General features: G+C 38.0%; 1 long non-coding RNA gene across 1 annotated transcript in view; it reads left to right on the top strand.

Moving 5' to 3' along the window:
* LOC112130954 (uncharacterized) overlaps nucleotides 1-20,640 on the top strand; it is a 129,186-nt gene that overhangs the window by 108,069 nt on the left and 477 nt on the right. The gene's annotated exons all lie outside the window — the stretch shown is intronic.

The raw sequence follows: 20,640 nt of genomic DNA, 5'->3' as shown, positions 1-20,640 counted from the left end.
ACCCCTGAAGCCTACCAACTTATAAAAAACCCCAAGTTGAAAGGTCAAACTGTGCACTTATCTGTGAAGCACCCACTTGTTCCTCTTACAAGAGTATTTCACTTTCTTTCATTCCTGCTCTAATGCTTTTTAACATACTTTTAGGCCGCTTTAAACTTGCTTTGGTTTTTCACTCTGCCTTATGCCCTTCAGTCAAAAGCCTTCTGAGGAGTCAAGAGTAGAGGTTGCTGCAGACCTGTACAGATTTGCCACTTTTAACAACCCCTGGCTGAACATTCCATTGGCAGTAGCTCTGTGTTTCTCTGAGGTGGAGTTCCCAGAAGCAACTGATAGTCCCTCTGCTCCTGCCTTCCACAGTACCCACCCTTGCTGCCCCCAGGGTGGAAAAGTCACAAAGAGGTTGAGTACTTTACTTGCACCTCCAGCATGCTACAGCCACCCTATAGAGAGGAGGTCAGACTGTGCTCCCATGAGCCGCCCCCCAACCCCATCTCTTCACCAGGCAGGGCCCTCTGGCTTTGGCCTGCAGCAAAGAAGTGTCACCCCCAGCTGATCATTCCAATTTGCAGTGGCTCTGTGTTTCTCTGTCATATAGCTCCCAGAGACAAATGACAGCCCGTCTGCCATCACTGCTGCTGAGGTCCCCACCCCTGCTGCCCCCAAGCTGAGTAGGGAACAAGAAGCCTAAACATACCCCAGGGCTACTGTGCACAGCTTAGGAGTGCCAAATGGTGATCTGTGGCCAGCACACGAGCAGGAGAGGAACCCACACTCTCAGAGCCCTAAGAGGTTAGAGTCAAAGCTTCAGGAACTGTGCAGAAACACAGCATGCCTCCATCTGCAGGTTCCACCTGGGAAAGGTGTGGCCTATCTCCCTGTCATGGCCCCTGCCCGTGGAAGTCCTGCAGCCTAGAATGCCTAACAAAAGAAAAGCGGATGCCATGCCAATGATTGTAGGGAGTTCTTCCAAGACACAAGAATGGACCTAGTGAGGGAGTCACCTCTCTCTACCCCACACCAAAGAGCACACCTGAAAGCATGAAGAAATACAGAGGAGCCACATGGTGTGATAAGAGCCTATTTACTGTTACTCTTAAGCACCATCTACTGAATTGCAGCCAGAACTAGAACACCAAAAATATTGTGCTAATATACTCATCTGTGAAATCAAGGGCAATATTTCAGCCACAAAAAAGGCCCACCACAGAGGCTTGGCCCTCTGAAAACATCCAGAAACAAAGCCAACTGACTATACTCAAATTACACTACAGTTGAAGGAATGTCAGTCCTCCTAGTTGAAAAAGAACGAGCCCAAGAATTCTGGCAAAACAAATAGCGAGGGTGTCCCCCTACCTGTAAACAAGTCCACTGGCTCCCCAAGAATAGTCCTTAACATTTTGGAAATGACTGAAGTGACAGACATACAATTCAAAATTTATATGGCAAGGAAGTTTCAGGAGAAAGTTAAAATTTCAATCCAAGGAATCTAAAAAATCCAATAAAATGAGCTGAAAGACAAAATAACCGTTTTAACATAGAACCAAACTGATAGAGCTGAAAAACTCACTACAAGAATTTCATAATAAAATTGGAAATATTAACAGCAGAATAGACCAAACTGAAGAAAGATGAGACCCAACCATCTGCTCTCTTCAAAAGACACATATCTCATTTAGCAACACCCACAGGCTCAAAGTAAAGGGTTGGAGAAAGATCTACCATGCAAATTAAAAAGAGCAGGTGTTGCTATTTTTATATCAGATAAACAGATTTTAAACCAATAAGAATTAAGGACATTGTGTAATGATAAAGCATACAATACAAGAAGAAGACATAACTATACTAAATGTATATTCAGCCGACATTGGAGCACTGAGATTCATAAAACTGTTCTTTTTGACCTATGAAGACTTCAACAACCACAGAATAACAGTGAGAGACTTCAACACCACACTGACAGCATTAGACAGGACATCAAGGCAGAAAACTAACAAAGAAATTCTGGCCTTAAACTTGAAACTTGACCAATTGGATTAAAAAGACATCTACACAACACTCCACCAAACAGCCATAGAATATATAATCTTCTCATCTGCATATGGAACATATTCTAAGATTGACCACATGCCCAGTCATAAGGGAAGTCTCAAAACATTAAAAAATTGAAATCATAACAAGCACACACTCAGACCACAATCCTAACAGACTACTATGCACAACTATATGCATGCAAATTAGCAAATCCAGAGTAAATGGATAAATTCCTGGAAAAACACAAATTCTCAAAATTAAGTCAGGAATATATTGAAACCCTGAATAGATCAATATAGAGCTCTGAAATTAAATCAGTAATTAAAATAAAAAATACCAATAAAAAAAAAAAGCCCAGGACAAGATGGATTCACAGGTGAATTCTATCAGATGAACAAAGAAGAATTTGTAGTAATCCTTCTGAAACTATTCCAAAAAATTGAGGAGGAGTGTCTGCTCCCTAACTCATTCAGTGAAGCCAATGTCAGCCTAATACCAAAATCTGGCAGAGACAAAGTGAAAAAGGAAACTTCACGCTAATACTCTTCATGAATATAGGTGTAAATATCCTCAACAAAATACTAGTAAATTGAATCCAGCAGCACATCAAAAAGTTAATGCACCACAACCAAGTAGGATTTGCAAGGCTGGTTCAATAAATCAATAAATGTGATTTATAATCAATAAATGTGATTCACCACACAAACAAAATTAAAAACAAATACCATATGATCATCTCAATAGATGGGCAAAAAGATTTTGAAAAAATCCAAGTTGTTCACGTCCAAACCCCTCAAAAAACTTGATACAGGATTTTTCTCAGCCCCTTTGCTGGACTTGCAGCAGGGGGCTCCCCATCTACTTGATCCACCAAGCTCAGCCCCTGGCAGGAGGGAACACATGAGCAAGCGAGTGCAGGGTCTGGCCAGCCACTCTGAGCACCGACAGGAGCACGCTCCATGTGGGTCCCATGGCCAGACCAAAGGTGTTGTCCTGAGGAGAACATGGCAGAACCCAGGCAGGTGTGCCTGCAAGCCCAAAGCCCCCAAGGGGGTGTTACAGTGTGCTAATTAGCAATTTTAGTTCCACTGTCCGCAGCCCAGTAGATGGTGGCATGTTAGCAGCTCAGTCAGCCTTTTGCCCCACCCTGGCATGCGACTCCAGAAACAGTGTGGCTCCAGGGCCGGCTTGGACCTGCCGCCTCTTCTGTCACATGGGACAACTGCCATCCTTTGGTGAGAGCAAAGTGCCAGTGTTACAGCCTTTTTGGGTACCTGTGTTCAGTGGGTCCTGAGCTTTTCTCCTGCCTCCAAGAAAAATGAGGTCATGCTGACAATTGAAGGGTGATGAAGGTAGAGAATTTTATTGAGTGGCAAAACAGCTCTCAGTGGAGAAGGAAGGGGACGGGAGGATCGGTTCATCTCTCCCAAAGTCAGGTCATCTCTTCCCTGATATGGCTGAGTCGGGGGCTCTTATAGGCATAGCGGAGGGGAGCGCTTGCTGACTGGTTTGTGAGTATGCACAAAAGGTTAAAACAAAGACACCAGTCAAAGGTGGGCACAGTGTAAAAATAAATAAGGAAGGGTAGATATATGTAAAATAGGTGAAAGGTGGGGATCAAAGGAAAGCATGCGAAATGGGAAGACAGGTTTGCAACCTGGTCTGTGAATTTTACTTGTAATTTGGCCTTTAGGGTTTGAACTGTCTTTGGCTTGAAGGTGGGATTTCACTGGGTACCTGCCCCTGTTTTAGGATTTCTCTGCCTCCTCCCTCTATCATTTCCCCCTCTGAAGAGGTACATGTAACTGCCGTTAGAACAGGGATGTTGACTGATCTTAGCTACTTCCTGCTGACAGGGGGCATTGTTTTAGGGGCAATGACAGTCAGATTTCTCTCAGAGGCCTATCTAAGGGTCCTCAGTAAAAGGGAGCCATTGTCTGAGGATCTGATTGCGTGACTGGAGTTTGTTGGCCTGTAGGCAAGAAGAAACAAATTTTACAAGGCTAACTATGCATGGATCAAATATGGGTATTATACAAAGAGGAGTTAAAGGGAACGAATCTAGTGTCAAAGATAACAGAAATGAGAAGTGAAATATACTAATCATTCTGAAAACAATATTGTGCCCTGATGAAAGAAATTAAATATTGTATGGGAGCAATTAAACTTTAGAAAAGAGATAACTGATTAGGGGAGTAGGTATTTCTGTTTGTGTTCAGGATTAACGGACCCTTGCTAAAGGTGCCTCATGGTGAAGAACAAAACAAAGGTAAGAACAGCAAGCATAGGCAAGACTATAAAGAGGATATCCATGGAAGGTCAGTTATTAACACTTATCTTTTGTGATTTTTAGCTTGAGGTCCCAGATTTTTTCACATTGGTACTTTGGGTGCTCTTCTGGGTTGGTGGAGGTAATGCTGTCAGCTTCCCCATGCGTTTACTTGAGTATAATGAATCCAAGAATCTGTTCCATTGACCTTCCCTGCTGTAGGAGTGGAAAGAAGTACAGTGTACTTCCCAATCTTCCCGCCCAGTCTGGGCCTAGAGAGAGAGAAAGGAAGGGAAGTGCCTTTACCAGTACTAGGTCCCCTGGATTGAATATAATTTTATCATTTTGAGATTGTGATGTAAATGAAAGTATATAGTGTTTAACCTTTTGAGATGGACTCTTTCACTAAACAAGATATCCTTGAGATCTATGAAAGTTTTTCATGTATCAATAATTTGTTCATTTTTATTGCTGCATAGTATTCCACAGTATAGATGCACCAGTTTGTTTAACCATTCACCTTCTAAGAGGCAACTGCAATATTGACAGTTTTGGGATATTACAAATAAAGCTGCAATGAACATGTGTGTACGGGTTTTTGTTGTAAAAATAAGTTTTAATTTTTCTGGAATAAATGCCCCAAAGTGCAAATTACTGGGCCATATGATGTGTATTTTTAACTTTATAAGAAACAGTCATATTCTTCCAGAGTGGCTGTACCATTTTCTATTCCCAACAACAATGTATGATCTAGCTTTTCTGAATCCTCACCTGCATTTTGTACTGTCACTGTTGTCTATTTTAGCCATTTTGATAGGTATGTAGTGATAACATAGTTTTAATTTATATTTCCCTAATGGCTAAGCATATTGAACACATTTCCAAGTTATTATTATCACATGTATATATTATTTGGTGAAAAATCTGTTCATGTCTTCTTGCCTACTTTCTAGTGATATAATAAACTTTATTATTTTTTGCATTTTGTTTTTTTCTTTAAAAAGAGTACTTCCTAACACCCACATTATATATCATATACTTTCATTTAATGCTATTATAATCTTAATTTTTATTTTGAAGACTTTGTTTCTAAAGGAATTTTCTGAATTATGTGAGATATGGCTTTAATTTTATTTTTTCCAAATCAACAACCAATTGTCCCAATAAGTGAACAATTAAATACTTTATTTATTCACCCCTACTCTGAAGTCCTATTTTTATTATTTACTAACTGTATATTCATATAATAAACTAATTGCTAAATATATTTTTATATAATCATAATACTAATTATATATACTAATTATGTGATATACTAATTGTATAATCTGTTTCCAAACTCTTTAGTTCTTTTGAGTTATTTGTTTAGTCTTTAACTGATACTACTCTGTTTTAATTTTTATGGTTCTATCACATGTCATAATACCTAGTAGAACAGATTCTACTCCATGTGCCTTTTTTCCCAAACATGAATTGGCTACTATATATTTGCCCTAACATATGAATTTAAAATTAGTTTTTTTAAGAAAAAATGCTTATTGAGGTTTTGGTTGACATAGCATTGAAATTATGGATTATTTGGGGGTAGGAGTGTTGGTATATTTACGATATTGTTTCACCCCTCCAGTAGAGTTATATCACTCTCAGTTCACTCAAATCTCATTTTATGTCATTGCTTGTCATTTTTCTACCATAGCATATTGGCTCTGAGTTTTGAAGATGAAGTTAAAGTTTGGTAGGCACAAGCAAGATTAGAGCCTTCCTAGGTATCCCAATTTAGCATGTGGTGGCCTAAGCTTGGAAGTTATGATGCAGATAGGAGGAGATTTCAGGTCTATGCAAGGACAAAGAAAGACTGATAGTGTGGTTCTTTAGTTTCAGACCCCCATGCACAACGCTGGGAGATTCTTAGAGGCACCTGTAGCTTCCCAGAGCTGATTGCAAGCTCTAATGCTAGAAGAGTGGGGCAAGACTGGGTGGGAAAATTGGCATCACAAATTTACCACAACCCGAGAGGATTTTTTTAAAGCTTAATTTAAATCATTAAAAACACAAAGACACTGGATCAGGGCTTATCCTAAATAAATTAACACAGTAACAGAAACCAAATAATGCATGTTTTCATTTATAAATGTGAGCTAAGCATTGAGTACACATGGACGTAAAGATGGGAACAAAAAACACTGGGGACTACTGGAAGTGGGAGGAAGGGAGGAGGCCATGTGTGGAAAAACTACATGTAGGATACTGTGCTCACTACCTGGGTGATCGGATCATCTATACCCCAAACCTCAGCATTATGTAATATATGCATGTAACAAACCTGCACATGTACCCTATGAATCTAAAATAAAACTAGAAATGAAATATATATTACTCACTTCTATAAGGCATTCTAATATATACATTACAATAAAATACTCAGCAATAAGTTTAATAAAAGTGAAAGACCTATGCACTGAATCCTATAAAACACTGATGAAAGAAATTAAGACACATAAAAATGAAAAAGGTGTTCCAATAAATATGAATTGGAAGAATTAATATAATTAAAATTGTCATACTACCCAAAGAAATCTACAGTTTTACTGCAGTCTCTATTCAAATTTTAATAAAAATTCACAAAAAAGTTCACAAATAATCAAAAAGTTTTTATGGAACAACAAAAGATCCTGATAGGAAAAGCAGCCTTGAGAAAAAAAAAAAGCACTAAAATATCACACTACCTGATATTAAAATATGCTACAAAGTTATAGTAATGAAAACAAAATGGTAATGGCATAAAAATAGAACATAGGTCAATAAAACAAAATAGAGAGCCCAGAAAGAAATCCACATATTTACGGTCAATTGGTTTTCAACAAAGTTGCCAAGACCACAAAATATAAAGGATGGTCTTTTTAATAAATGATATTAAGGAAGCTAAATATCTGCATGCAGAAGAATGAAATTAGATCCTTCTCTTACACCATATACAACAATCAACTCAAAATGGTTTAAAGACTTAAACAGAGGACCAGAACTATGAAGTTACTAGAAGAAAATGTAAGGAAAAGATCCATGATACTAGCCTTGGCAATGATTTTTTTTTTTTTTTTTTTTTTTAGATATGACTACAAAAGCACAGGCAACAACAGCAAATTAACTGTAATTAAACCAAACTAAAAATGTTTGCACAGGAAAACAAACAACAGAGGGAAGAGACAACTTACAGAATGAAAGAAAGTCTTTGCAAACCATACATCTTGTTAGGGGTTAATGTCCAAAATATATAAGCAATTTATATGATTCAATAAGAAGAAAACAACCTGATTAGAAAATGGACCAAATGTCTTAATTTGGATATTCATCACCTCCAAATCTCATGTTGAAATTTGATTTCCAGTGTTGGAGGTGGAGCATGGTTGAAATTGTTTGGATTATGGGTCAGATGCCTTATGAATGGCTTCGTGTCATTCTCATGGGATCGAGTGAGTTCTCACTCTTAGTTCTCATGAGACCTGTCAGTTAAAAAAGAACCTGATATCTCCTCCTATCTGCCTTGCTTTCTCTTTTGCCATGTGACATGCTGCCTCTGATTAGAAACTTTCTGTGAGGCCCTCACCAAAAGCAAGTGCTGATGCTGTGCTTTTTGTACAGCCTATGTTGTAATTTATGTTATAATACAAATGAAAACCACAATGAAATATCACCTCATGTTCATTACAATGGCTATTTTATATATATATGTGTATATATATATGTGTGTATATATATATGTGTGTATATATATATGTGTGTGTGTATATATATATATATATATAAAGATGAATGATGACAAAAAGTGTTGAAACTGATGTGGAGAAAAGAAACTACACATTGTTGGTGGGAATTTGTAGCCATTTTGGAAAACATTATAGAGATTACCTAAAAAATTAAAAATAAAAATACCATGTTATCCACCAATCCCACTACTGGCTATTTTTCCAAAGGAAATGAAATCAATATTTCAAATAAATATCTAGACTTTACTGTTCATTGCAGCATTATTCACAATAGCCCAGATACAGAATTAGCCTGTCCATCAGCAGATGAACAGATAAATAAAATGTGATATCATTAACTTTTTATTTATTTATTTTTCTGAGAGGATGTGGCGTAAGATGGCCAAATAGAACATTCCAGTGATCATCTCCCCTCAGGAACACCAAATTGTACAACTATCCATGCAAAAGACCCTTCATTAAACAAACAACTAGACAAACAACAACAAAACTGAAACAAAAATAAAAACCAGATGAGAAATTACATCATCTTGTTTTAACAAATAATAGGAGAAGCAGCATTGAAGAGGGTAGAAAGGATAGCCTTGCATTGCCTACAACACCCCTACCCAACCCAAGGTAGCACAGCACAGAGAGAATCTGTGTGCTTGGAGAGAAAAAGTAAAATGAGGGTAAAACTTTGCATTGGAAGTCAGTAACTCCATGTCACAGGGGAAGACAGCACTATGAAAAATTCAGCTGGTGCCTACAGAGGGAGCACTTCCAGTAGCCTTGGGCCTAGAGGAATCTCCCATCTTAGCAGGATGAACCTATATCCCAGCCACCTTCAACACTAGCTGACTAAAGTATCCTTGAGACACAAATAAATTTGGGTGGAAGTCAGACCACAGTGTCTACACTCCTTGGGCAATCCCTGATGCTCCAGTGATCTCAGAGCAGTGGGCTTGTGGTATAACCCAGTATCATGCCAGCTGCAGTGGCCATAGGAGTGCCTGCATCACCTCCTCACCCAACTTTAGGCAGTAAAGCAAGGGAAGAGACTACTTCCGCTTTGGAGCAGGAGAAGGAAGAGCACAGAGGACATTATTTTGCAACTTGGGTGTTGACATTGTTTTGCAACTTGCGTATTAGCATAACTACAGAATAAGAAGCACCAGGGAGATTTCTGAAGTCCCTGATGGATGGTATTTCTAGACCCACCACAAGCCAAAAGGGAATCTGATGTCCTGCTGGGATAGAATCAGTTATGGCAAGATTCACTATATTGCTAAACAGTGTCTTCCGGCCTTGGATAAACATCACCAGCCGCCAGGCAGTAGTGGCTGTGGACCTTGGCTGAGCCCCAGTACTGTGCTGGTCTGGAAGGCCATGGGTTACAGGTACAATACAGTGAAATGCCACCTGTGGAGGCCATGGAAGTGCCTGCATCACCCTTCACCCAACTCCAGACAGCCCAGCATAGAGAGATACTCCTAACTGGGAGTAAGTGGGAGGAATGGAATGAGGGACTAGACCACCAAGGCTAGGAATCTGAATGTGAAAGCCCATTCCTGGGCTTAGGTTGTCCCCTAGTGCTGAAATGGCTATAATGACAACAGGCTTAGGTGACAACACCCAATTCCCTTTGAATATTTGGAAAGTCCTCTCAGGAGGGATGAGTACAAACTAGCAAAGGGTTGAAATAAATACCTAACTGTATTAGTCCATTTTTACACACTATCCAGAACTACCTGAGACTGGGAAACTTATAAAGAAAGGAGGTTTAATTGACTCACAGTTACACATGGCTGGGTAGGTGTTAGGACACTTACAATCATGGTGGAAGGCAAAGGGGAAGCAAGGCATGTCTTACGTGGTGGAAGGAGAGAGCAAGGGGGGAAGCGCCACACTTTCAAACCATCAGATATCATGAGAACTCGCTATCATGAGAACATGGGGAAAATCTGCCCCCTTGACCCAACCACCCGCCACCATATCCCTGCCCTGACACGTAGGGATTGCAGTTTGACATAAGATTTGTATGGGGACACAGAGCCAAACCATATCATTCCTCTTCTGGCTTTTCCCAAATCGCATGTTCTTTTCCCACTGCAAAATTAATCATGCATTTTCAGTAGTCCCCAAAGTCTTAACTCATTCCACCATTAACTCAAAAGTCCAAGTCCAAAGTCTTATCTGAGACAAGACAAGTCCCTTCCGCCTATGAGCCTGTAAAATATTAATAAAAAAACAAGTTAGTTACTTCCAAGATACAATGAAGGCACAGACATTGGGTAAATAATCCCATTCTAAATGGAATAAATTGGCCAAATCGTAGGGGTTACCCCACACAAGTATGAAACCCAGCAGGGTAGTCACTAAATCTTAAAGCTCCAAAATAATCTCCTTTTACTCCATGTCTCACATCCAAGGCATGCTGATGCAAGAGGTGGGCTTCCAAGGCCTTGGGCAGCACTGCCTCTGTGGCTGTTCAGGGCTCAGCTCCCATGGCTTCTCTCAAGGACTGGCATTGTGTGCCTGTGGCTTTTCCAAGCACACAGTGCAAGCTGTTATTGGATCTAACATTCTTTCTTCTGGAATATGGTGGCCCTTTACTCACAGCTCCACTAGGCAAGGCCCCTAGAAATGTGTTTTTTTTTCTTTTCTACCACATAGTCAAGGTGCAAAATTTTCAAACTTTTATGCTGTGATTCACTTTTTCATTATTAAAAAAAAATAAATTTGTTACTTTTTAATGTATTTTAAGTTCTGGAATACATGTGCAGAACATGCAGGTTTGTTACATAGGTAAACGTGTGCCTTGGTGATTTGCTGCACGTATCAACCCAACACCTAGGTATTAAGCCCCACATGCATTATCTATCCTGATGCTCTCCTTCCCCCTGCTTCCCGAACAGGCCCCAATGAGTGTTGTTCCCTTCCCTGTTTCTATGTGTTCTCATTGTTCAGCTACTACTTATAAGTGAGAACATTCAGTGTTTGGTTTTCTGTTCCTGTGTTAGTTTGCTGAGGATAATGGCTTCTGGCTCTATCCATGTCCCTGCAAAGGACAAGATCTTGTTCCTTTTTATGACTGCATAATATTTCATGGTGTATATGTACCACATTTTCTTTATCCAGTCTATCATTGATGGGCATTTGGGTTGATTCCATATCTTTGCTATTTGGAATAGTGCTGCAATGAACATACGTGTGCATGTATCTTTACAATAGAATGATTTATATTCCTTTGTGTATATACCTAATAATGGGATTGCTGGGTCAAATGGTATTTCTGGTTCTAGGTCTTTGAGGAATCACCACACTGTCTTCCACAATGATTGAACTAATTTACATTCCCACCAACAGTGTAAAAGCATTTCTTTTCCTCTACAGCCTCTCCAGCATCCATTGTTTCTTGAATTTTTAATAATTGCCATTCTGACTGGTGTGAGATGGTATCTAATTAAAATGCTTCTGCACAGCAAAACAAACTATCATCAGAGCAACAGACAGCCTACAGAATGGGAGGAAAGTTTTGCAATCTCTCCATCTGACAAACGCCAAATATCCAGAATCTACAAGGCACTTAAACAAATTTACAAGAAACAAACAACCCTAGACACTTCTCAAAAGAAGACATTTATGTGGCCAAAAAGAATATGCAAAAAAATTCAACATCACTGATCACTACAGAAATGCTCTGATTCTCTTCTAATCATAAGTTCCAATTTCAGACCATCTCTTTTGTGAACCCATATGACTGTATGCTGTTAGGAGCAGCCAGGTGACTTCTTTAATGTTTTGCTGCCTAGAAGTTTATTCTACCAGATATTGTAAATCATCTCTCTCAAGTTCAAAGTTGCACAGATCCCTAGAGCAGGGACACAATAGCACCAGTCTCTCTGCTAAAGCATAATAAAAGTGGCCTTTGCTCCAGTTCCCAATAAGTTTCTCATCTCCATCAGACACCATCTCAGCCTGGACTTCATTGTCCCTATCACTACCAGTATTTTTGTGCAAAGCATTCCACAAGTTTCTAGGAAGTTCCAAACTTTCCCACATCTTGTCTTTTTCTGAGCTTTCCAAAATGTTTCACCCTCTGCCTGTTACCCAGTTCCAAAGTTGCTTCCACATTTTCTGTTATTGTTGTAACAGTGCCCTACTCCTGGTACCAATTTTTTGTATTAGTCCATTTTCACACTGCTATGAAGAAATACCTGAGACTGTTTAATTTATAAAGAAAAAAGGTTTAATTGACTCAGAATTCTGCATGACTGGGGAGGCCTCAGGTAATTTACATCCATGGTGGAAGGTGAAAGGGAAGCAAGGCACAACTTACATGGTGGCAGGAGAGAGAGAGAGAGAAAGTGGGGTGGGGGGGGAAGTACCACACTTCTAAACCATCAGATCTCTTGAGAACTCACTATAATTAGAACAGCATTGGGGAAATCTACCCCCATGATCCAATCACCTCCCACCACATCCCTCCCCTGACATGTAGGGATTACAATTTGACATGAGATTTGGATTGGGACACAGAGCCAAACCAAATCAATAACTCTTCAAAGCCCAGACATCAACTGACATGTGCAAGCATCAAAAACATGCAGGAAAACATTACCTCACCATATGGAATCAATAAACCATCAGCGACCAATCCTGCAGTGATAGATATGTAACCACTCAGAGGGAATTCAAAATAGCTGGTTTAGGGAAGCTCAAAAAAATTCTAAACACCAAAGGGAATAAATTCAGAATCCTATTAGAGAAATTTAACAAACAGATTTAAAAAAACAAGCAGAAATTTGGGAGCTGAAAAATTCAATTGACAAAGTTTTAAAAAATGGAGAGTCTCAACAACAAAATTGATCAAGCAGAAAGATTTAGTGATCTTGAAGATGGGCTATATTTAAATACAGAGTCAAAAGAGAATGAGAAAATAATAAAAAAGAACAAAGTGTACTTATAAGATCTAGATTTTAGCCTTCAAAGGACAAATCAAAAAGTTGTTGGCCTTAAAGAAGAGTAGAGAAAATATGGGATTGGAAAGTTTATTCAAATAAATAATAATAAACTTTCCAAACCTAGGGAAAGATATGAATCTGCAGGTACAATAAGATCAAGAACAATAAGCAGATTTAACCCAAATAAGACTACCTCAATGCATTTACTAATTAAATTCACAAATGTCAAGGACAAACAAAATTCTAAAAGTGACAAGAGGGAAGAAGAAAAAGAAAACATAACAAAGAGCTCAGACGTGTCTTTCAGGAGACTTCTCAGTGAAAACCTTACAGGTCAGAGGGAGTGGGATGGCATTCCAAGATACAGAAAGAAAAAAAAGTTTCAACCTAGAATAAGCAAAATTATTCAAACATGAAGAAGAAATAAAGACTTTCCCAGACAAACAAAAGCTGAGAGATGTCATGAACACCAGGCCTCTCTTACAAGAAATCCTAAAGTGAGTTATTTATTATGAAAGAAAATAATACTAATGATCAACTAGAAATAATCTAAAAGTATAAAACATGTTAGCAAAAGTAAGCACACAGGCAAGAATACTCTAAGACTGCAATTGTTTTGTATAAACCCCTCATATCTTTAGTAGAAACACTAACAGATAAACCTATGAAAAATAACTACAATAATGTGTTAATAGAGAGACAATAAAATGACATAAATGGAACAACAGAAGTCAAGAAGTGAGGAGGACAATGTGGGATGTTTTACATTTTCTTAGTTTTTTTTTTTTTCTTTGTGATTGAGTTACCATGAATTCAAAATAATTGGCCACAAGATGTTATTTGCAAGACTCATGGTGGCCACAAAGCAGAAACCTATAATGGATGTAGAAAAAATTTTAAAAACTTAAACATACTAAGAAAGAATACTACACAGTCATAAAAAAGAATGAAATCATGTCATTTGCAGCAACACAGATGCAGCTGGATATTATAAGTCTAAGTGAATTAATGCAGGAACAGAAAACCAAATACTTCATGTTCTCAGTGATAAGTGGGAGCTAAACAATGGAAACTCAGGGAAATAAAGATGGCAACAATAGACACTGATGACTACTGTGAGGTAGAGATGGAGGCAGACAAATGTTAAAAAAACTAACTACTGGGTACTATGTGCAGGACTTGGGTAACAGAAACAACTGTATCCCAAACCTCTGCATTACACAATATACCCAGGTAACAAACCTCCATATGTGCCCCCTGAGTCTAAAATAAAAGTTACAATTTTATTAAGGAATGAAAATAAAAATAGGCAAAGTACCAATAGACATTTTTCCAAAAGACTCTAAACATTTATACATACATGTATCTATATACATATATATAATTTGAAATATACAAAAGCACAATAAATATGTAAAAGAATGCTGTGTTCACCTCTTCTTGCGTTGCTATAAAGAAATATCAAAGTGCATGATTTATTTTATTTTATTTGAGTGATTTATTTTAAAAAGATGTTTAATTGGCTCACAGTTCACAGGCTATGCAGGAAGCACGACACCAGCATCTGCTTGATTTTTGGGTAAACCTCAGGGAGCTTTTACTCATGGAAAAAGGTGAAGCAGGAGCAGGCACATCACATGTTGAAAACAGGAAGAAGGGTGCAAGGGAGTTACCACACCTTTAAACAATGAGATCTTGGGTGAATGGACTTATAACCCAGGGGATGATGCTGAGCCATTCATATGCCCCCATGTTCCAAACACCTCCTACCAGGTCCCACCTTCAACACTGAGGATTACATTTTAATATGAGATTTGGCAGGGGCACAAATCCAAACCATATGATTCTATCCTTGGCCACCAAAATCTCATGTTCTTCTCACATTGCAAAATACAGAGATCTCTTCCCAACACTCCCCTAAAAGTCTCAACTCGTTCAAGCACCAAGTCCAAACTTTTAAGTTTTATCTGAGACTCATTTTATTCTGCCTATGAGCCTGTAACATTGAAAATATGTTACTTATTTCCAAGATGCAATGGGGGTATAGGCATTGGTTAAACCTTCCCCATCCAAAAGGGAGAAATTAGCCAAGAGAAAGGGGCTACAGGCTTCACAAAGGTTCAAAACCCAGCAGGAAAGTAATTAAATCTTTAAACTCCAAAATAATCTCTTTTGACTACATGTTACATTACAAATCAAAACCACAAAGGGTACACTGGTGCAAAATGTGGGCTCCCAAGGCCTTCAGCAGCTCTGCCCCGGGGCTGCTTTCAGAGTTTATTAAATGTCTGCAGCTTTTCCAGATGTGAGGTGCAAGTTTCTGGTGGATTTGCCATTCTAGGGTTTGGAGGATGTTGACACCCTTCTCACAGCTGCATTAGGCACTGACCCAGTGGGGACCTCCAATTCCACATTTCTCTTCTGCACTACCCTAGTAGAGGTTCTCTGTGAGGGCTCCATATCTGTAGCAGGCTTCTGCTTGGGCACTCAGGCTTTTTTATATATCCTGTGAAATCAAGCCAATGCTGCTAAGCTTCCTTCACTCTTGCATTCTGTTATCCAACAGACTAAACACCACATGGATGCTGCCAAGGCTTACTGTGGCTTGCACCCTCTGAAACAGTGGTCTGAATGGTATTTGTGCCCCTTTGATATGTGGCTGGAGCTTTAGTGGCCAGGATGTGGGGAGTAGTTTCCTGAGGCTTTGCAGGGCAGCAAGGCCCTAGGCCTGGCCTACAAAACTATTCTGTCCTTTTAAGCTTCTGAGCCTTTGATGGGAGGAGCCACCACAAAGTTCTGAAAATTCTTCAAGGTTTTTTTCTCATTATCTTGACTATTAGCACTTGGCTCCTTTTTATTTATGCAAATTTCTCGAGCACATTGTTTCTCCACAGCCTGCTTTTATGTTTCCTTGGAAAATAGGCTTCTTTTTTCTACCACATGGCCAAATGGCAAATTTTTCAAACTTTTATGCTCTGCTTCCAGTTTAAATATAAATTCCAACTTTAAGTCATTTCTTTGCTTCCACATCTTAGTTAGGTTGTTAGAAGCAGCCAGGCCACATCTTGAATGCTTTGCTGCTTTGACATTTCTTCCACCAAATACATTGAGTGCTCACTCTCAAGATCAAATTTCCACAGATCCCTAGGACATGAATACAATACAGCTAAGTTATTTGCTAGGGCATATCAAGAATTACCTTCACTCTAGCTTCTATTAAGTTTGTCATTTCTGTCTGAGACCTTATCAGCCTGGACTTCACTGTCCATATTATTAGTAGTATTTTGGTCACAAGCATTTAGCCAGTCTCTAAGGAGTTCCAAACTTTCCCTTGTCTACCTGTGTTCTTCTATGCCCTCCAAACTCTTTCAACCTGTGCCCATTACCCAGTTGCAAAGTTGCTTCCATATTTTCAGTTATCTTTATAGCAATTCCCCCCTCCTCACTACCAATTTACTGTGCTAGACCATTCTTGCATTGTTATAAAGAAATATATGAGGCTGGGTAATTTACAAGAAAAGAAGTTTAATTGGCTCACGTTTCTGCAGGCTGTACAGTAAACATGGTGCCAATATCTGCTGGCTTCTGGGTAGGCCTCAGGGAGCTTTTATTTATGGCAGAAGGCAAAATGGGAGCAGTCACATCACATGGAAAAAGCAGGAGCAAGAGTGGGGAGAAATGACACGTTGAAACCAGATTGCCTGTGAACTCACTCATCACTGAGGAGATGATGCTGAGTCATTCATGAGGGATATACCACCATGGTCCACACACTTCCCAGCATGCTCCACTTCCAACACTGGGGATTCCATTTCAACATTAGATTTTGCAGGGACACGATTCAAACCATATCAGTTGCCCAACAATATTAGTCATCTATTAGTCATCATAGAATTACAAATCAAAACCTCAATGACATAAAACTCTACAACTAGGACAGATGTAATTAAAAGATAAATAATAGCAGACAGAAAATGAATAAATTGGATCCCTCATGCACTTCTGGTAAGAATATAAAATTGCAAAGTCACTTTGGAAAATAGCCTGGCAGTTCCTCAGCAGGTTAACAACAGAATTACCATATGACTCAATAATTCCAGCATAGATATATATCTGAGAATTGAAAAACAGAAATTTAAAAAGAAAACGTATGCCAACACAAAACTTGTGCATGAATGTTTAAAGCCTCATTATTCTTCATAGTCAAAAATAGGAAAATTCAAATGCCCATAAACTGATAAATGAGTAAATAATATGTATATCCATGCAATAAATATTTTTAGGAAAGAAAAAGGAATGAAATGCTTATACATGCTATAACATAGATGCACCTCAAAAACGTAACGCTAAGTGAAAGAAGTCAATTACAACAGCCCACATGTTGTATGATTCAATTTATGCAAAATTTTCAGGACAGAAACAAATATAAAGGCAGAAACTGGAATAGTAATTGGTTAGAAAGGGGGCAAATGACAAGATTGATGATTAACAGCTAGAAGGTATGGAATTTCTATTTGGCATGTTGAAAATGTTCTAAAATTGATTGTGTTCATGGTTGCACAACACTCTACATACACTACAGAGCATTGACTTGTACATTTATTGAGTGTGATGTACAGTGTGTGAATGATATCTCAATAAGTTTATTTTTTTAAATAGTATATAGAGATCTTGTTTACCCTTCACCCTGTTGTAGAGTTTTGTGTTATTGTGGTTTTGATTTGTAATTCCATGATGACTAATATTGTTGGGTATCTGATATGGTTTGAATCGTGTCCCTGCAAAATCTAATGTTGAAATGGAATCCCCAGTTTTTGGAAGTGCAGTGTGTTGGGAGGTGTGTGGATCATGGTAGTGCACCCCTCATGAATGACTCAGCATCATCTTGTCTTCCCTCAGTGGTAATATCTTATATAACGATAGTACAGTATCAAAAGCCAGTAATAATGATACAATCTATAGATTTAAATTAGATTTCATCAGTTCTTATATGCATTTATTGGTATATGTATTTATAGTTCTGTGCAGTATTATAACATGTACATATTTGTGTAACTACAACCACAATCAAAATATAAAACTGTTTTATCACCACAAAGGAACTATGTTGTGCTATTCCCCACCATCTCCTCATCCCTATATGTACTTGCTTTTTGTCACATCAACTGCAGTAAACCTAGCTTCACAAAAAAAATGACATAGTCAAAATAAATGTAACATGATATAAAGTTTAAACGGTATTTATTTCAGACCAGTAGAACTAGTAATACAATGTGTGTGTGACAGCTGTTGACTAATGCTGTATTTCTTCAGAATTATTAAATAACTTGTGCAACACCTGTGAGTTTGATAAGATTCTCCAGAGTGTCACATTGCACAGTTTGAGGAATGCAACTATAAGTAGCTTGTGAAATTTCTAAAATAGGCAGGAAGCCCTATATCTGCCAGACATTTCTTTCAGGGAGCTCCCTCTAGCTACTCAAGCCTTGATCTTGAAGAATAATTTCTGACATATGAGCCCAGGGGTTAATTACTATGTTCTTTCCATAGCTTATCTAACATGCCAGAAGGTAAGATAATCTCCATTTTAGTTGTTCTTTCAAACAATGCAGTAGTTTCCCTGCAAACAGCAGAAAAAGATAACTTCCCCTCTCTAAAAGTTAATGTAAACTCATGACTTTAGCTATACATGAATGTGCCATGTGCCACATATGACACACAACTGTGCCACATGTGACCTGCAACTATGGCAACTTTATCTAAATGACTTCTGCCTTCTGACTGTTTTCTAGTAACTAGAGCTTCTTAGAGCATTATTTCTCTCCTATAGTGCAAGCCTAAAAAGTTAGGATGTGAATGGTCATATCAGCTTCAAACTATTTCTAAGATTGAATATCTTTGATGTTCTGGTTGAGATTGTGTCCTAAAATGGTATAACATAAATAAGTTTATCTCTCTCTTTTCCCTTTATCTTATCCTACAAACCTTTGCTTATTATAATTTATTGGTAATAAATAGTGTGGGAATTGGAAGATACAAATTTTGGGCTCAGCATTGCCACTAACTTGCTGTGTGCTCTTGGTTAAGCAACTCACTCTCTTTAAACCTCAGGTTTCTTACCTATAAATGTGAAAGTAATTTCTAAGTTCCCTTCTTTCTCTAATATCACGAAGCTCTATGTTGAGTTTCTGCTCTGAGTGGTCCTTGGTATACAAATAGATCTCATTATACTTTTTCTTGTTCCATGTCTCTAGTTCCCATGTATAAGCTAATATCTGCAAAATGTTTAGATGTTTTTTGAGGAAAGAAATGCTATATAAATAAATGTTATCCTGATACCGTAAGTGGGGAACAAAAAAGAATGATAAGACTACCAGTGGTAATATGAAAGCATATTTTACTATAAAAGCACAGGTACATATCGAAGCAATTGAATTATTTAGAACAATTCTTTTTTCATTTTATAATCCTGTAGATTATTACCTCAATTTTTTTGTAAAATAAATATAAGGAGTCTTTATCTTCCAAGTAAAAAACTGAAACTGTGGGGACCTTGGAAATTTGAAGCAAAACACACTTTAAGGCATCAAGAAAACTAATTTGACTGGAGAGTTAAATTGAGATCATGCCTGACACTTTGATCAAAGAAGTTAGAAATCAGAAAGCAGACTTGTTCAAAATGGAAAAAAAAAAAAAAAAACACCTTATAGGCCTGTCAGCTCAGTTGATGTGAATTAAGCCAACAATTATAATGTACCTCAGGGAAATTTTCCCCTTGCAGAAATAAACTGATAGTGTATAATTATGTAATTGAACAATTTACTCGAATGACAGCTTTATGTTTCTGCTTGTTCTTGTTTAGTGTTTGCTTGGGCTAACAGACTAACTTATCTGCTTTATGTGCCTTACCATTATAAGTAATAAAACTTCAGGGGATGGAAGTCGAGGTCTCCCAAGTAATGGTTTTCTTTCTAAAAGACTTTAATATTTCTGTTGCTTAAGTGTAGATTACATAGGTATATATAAAAAAGAAACTTTTGTCTCTGTAAGCCCAGAATATATGCAATACAGAGGAAATATATCCACTATGAGAGTGCTTTACTCTATATCTCCAAAATAATGATAAATTACAGCCCACAAAAATTATATCCAAATGTTGACGTCTGGGGAACAGATGATAATTGTATACAAAGAATGGGCTATTGGTAAATGATGATTGACAGCACAGGTCAGAATGTGGAGCGCATGTGTTGGATTCCTTCAGATCCTGGGGAATTGCTGACAGCTCACTCTACAGTTCACTTTCTTCTCACTCCAACAGCAATTTAGGATGGATGCTGAATTTTTCTCAACCTGGAAAAATACATCCCATTGAAAACGTTTTTTTTTTTTCACCAATGTGAAATTTTTCTAGACAAAATGGAGCATTGTATCTTGGTCATTTGCAATTAAGAAAGGTTGTGATATGGGAAAATATGTTTCTAAAAATTGCGGAATTGTTCTTATCTATAAAAAGCTCATATTTGATAGTTCAGGAGTTTTTGTTTTTTAGGGGTTCATTACAATTTAAGGTAACTAAGGATAAGAATTATAGTTAATATATCATTCTGTAAATAAAATGTGCCAAAAC

The sequence above is a fragment of the Pongo abelii genome, chromosome X, assembly GCF_028885655.2.
Source record: "Pongo abelii isolate AG06213 chromosome X, NHGRI_mPonAbe1-v2.0_pri, whole genome shotgun sequence".
Lineage (NCBI taxonomy): Eukaryota > Metazoa > Chordata > Mammalia > Primates > Hominidae > Pongo > Pongo abelii.
The sequence above is the reverse complement of the archived record's forward strand: the minus strand, read 5'-3'. Positions and strand labels throughout refer to the sequence as shown.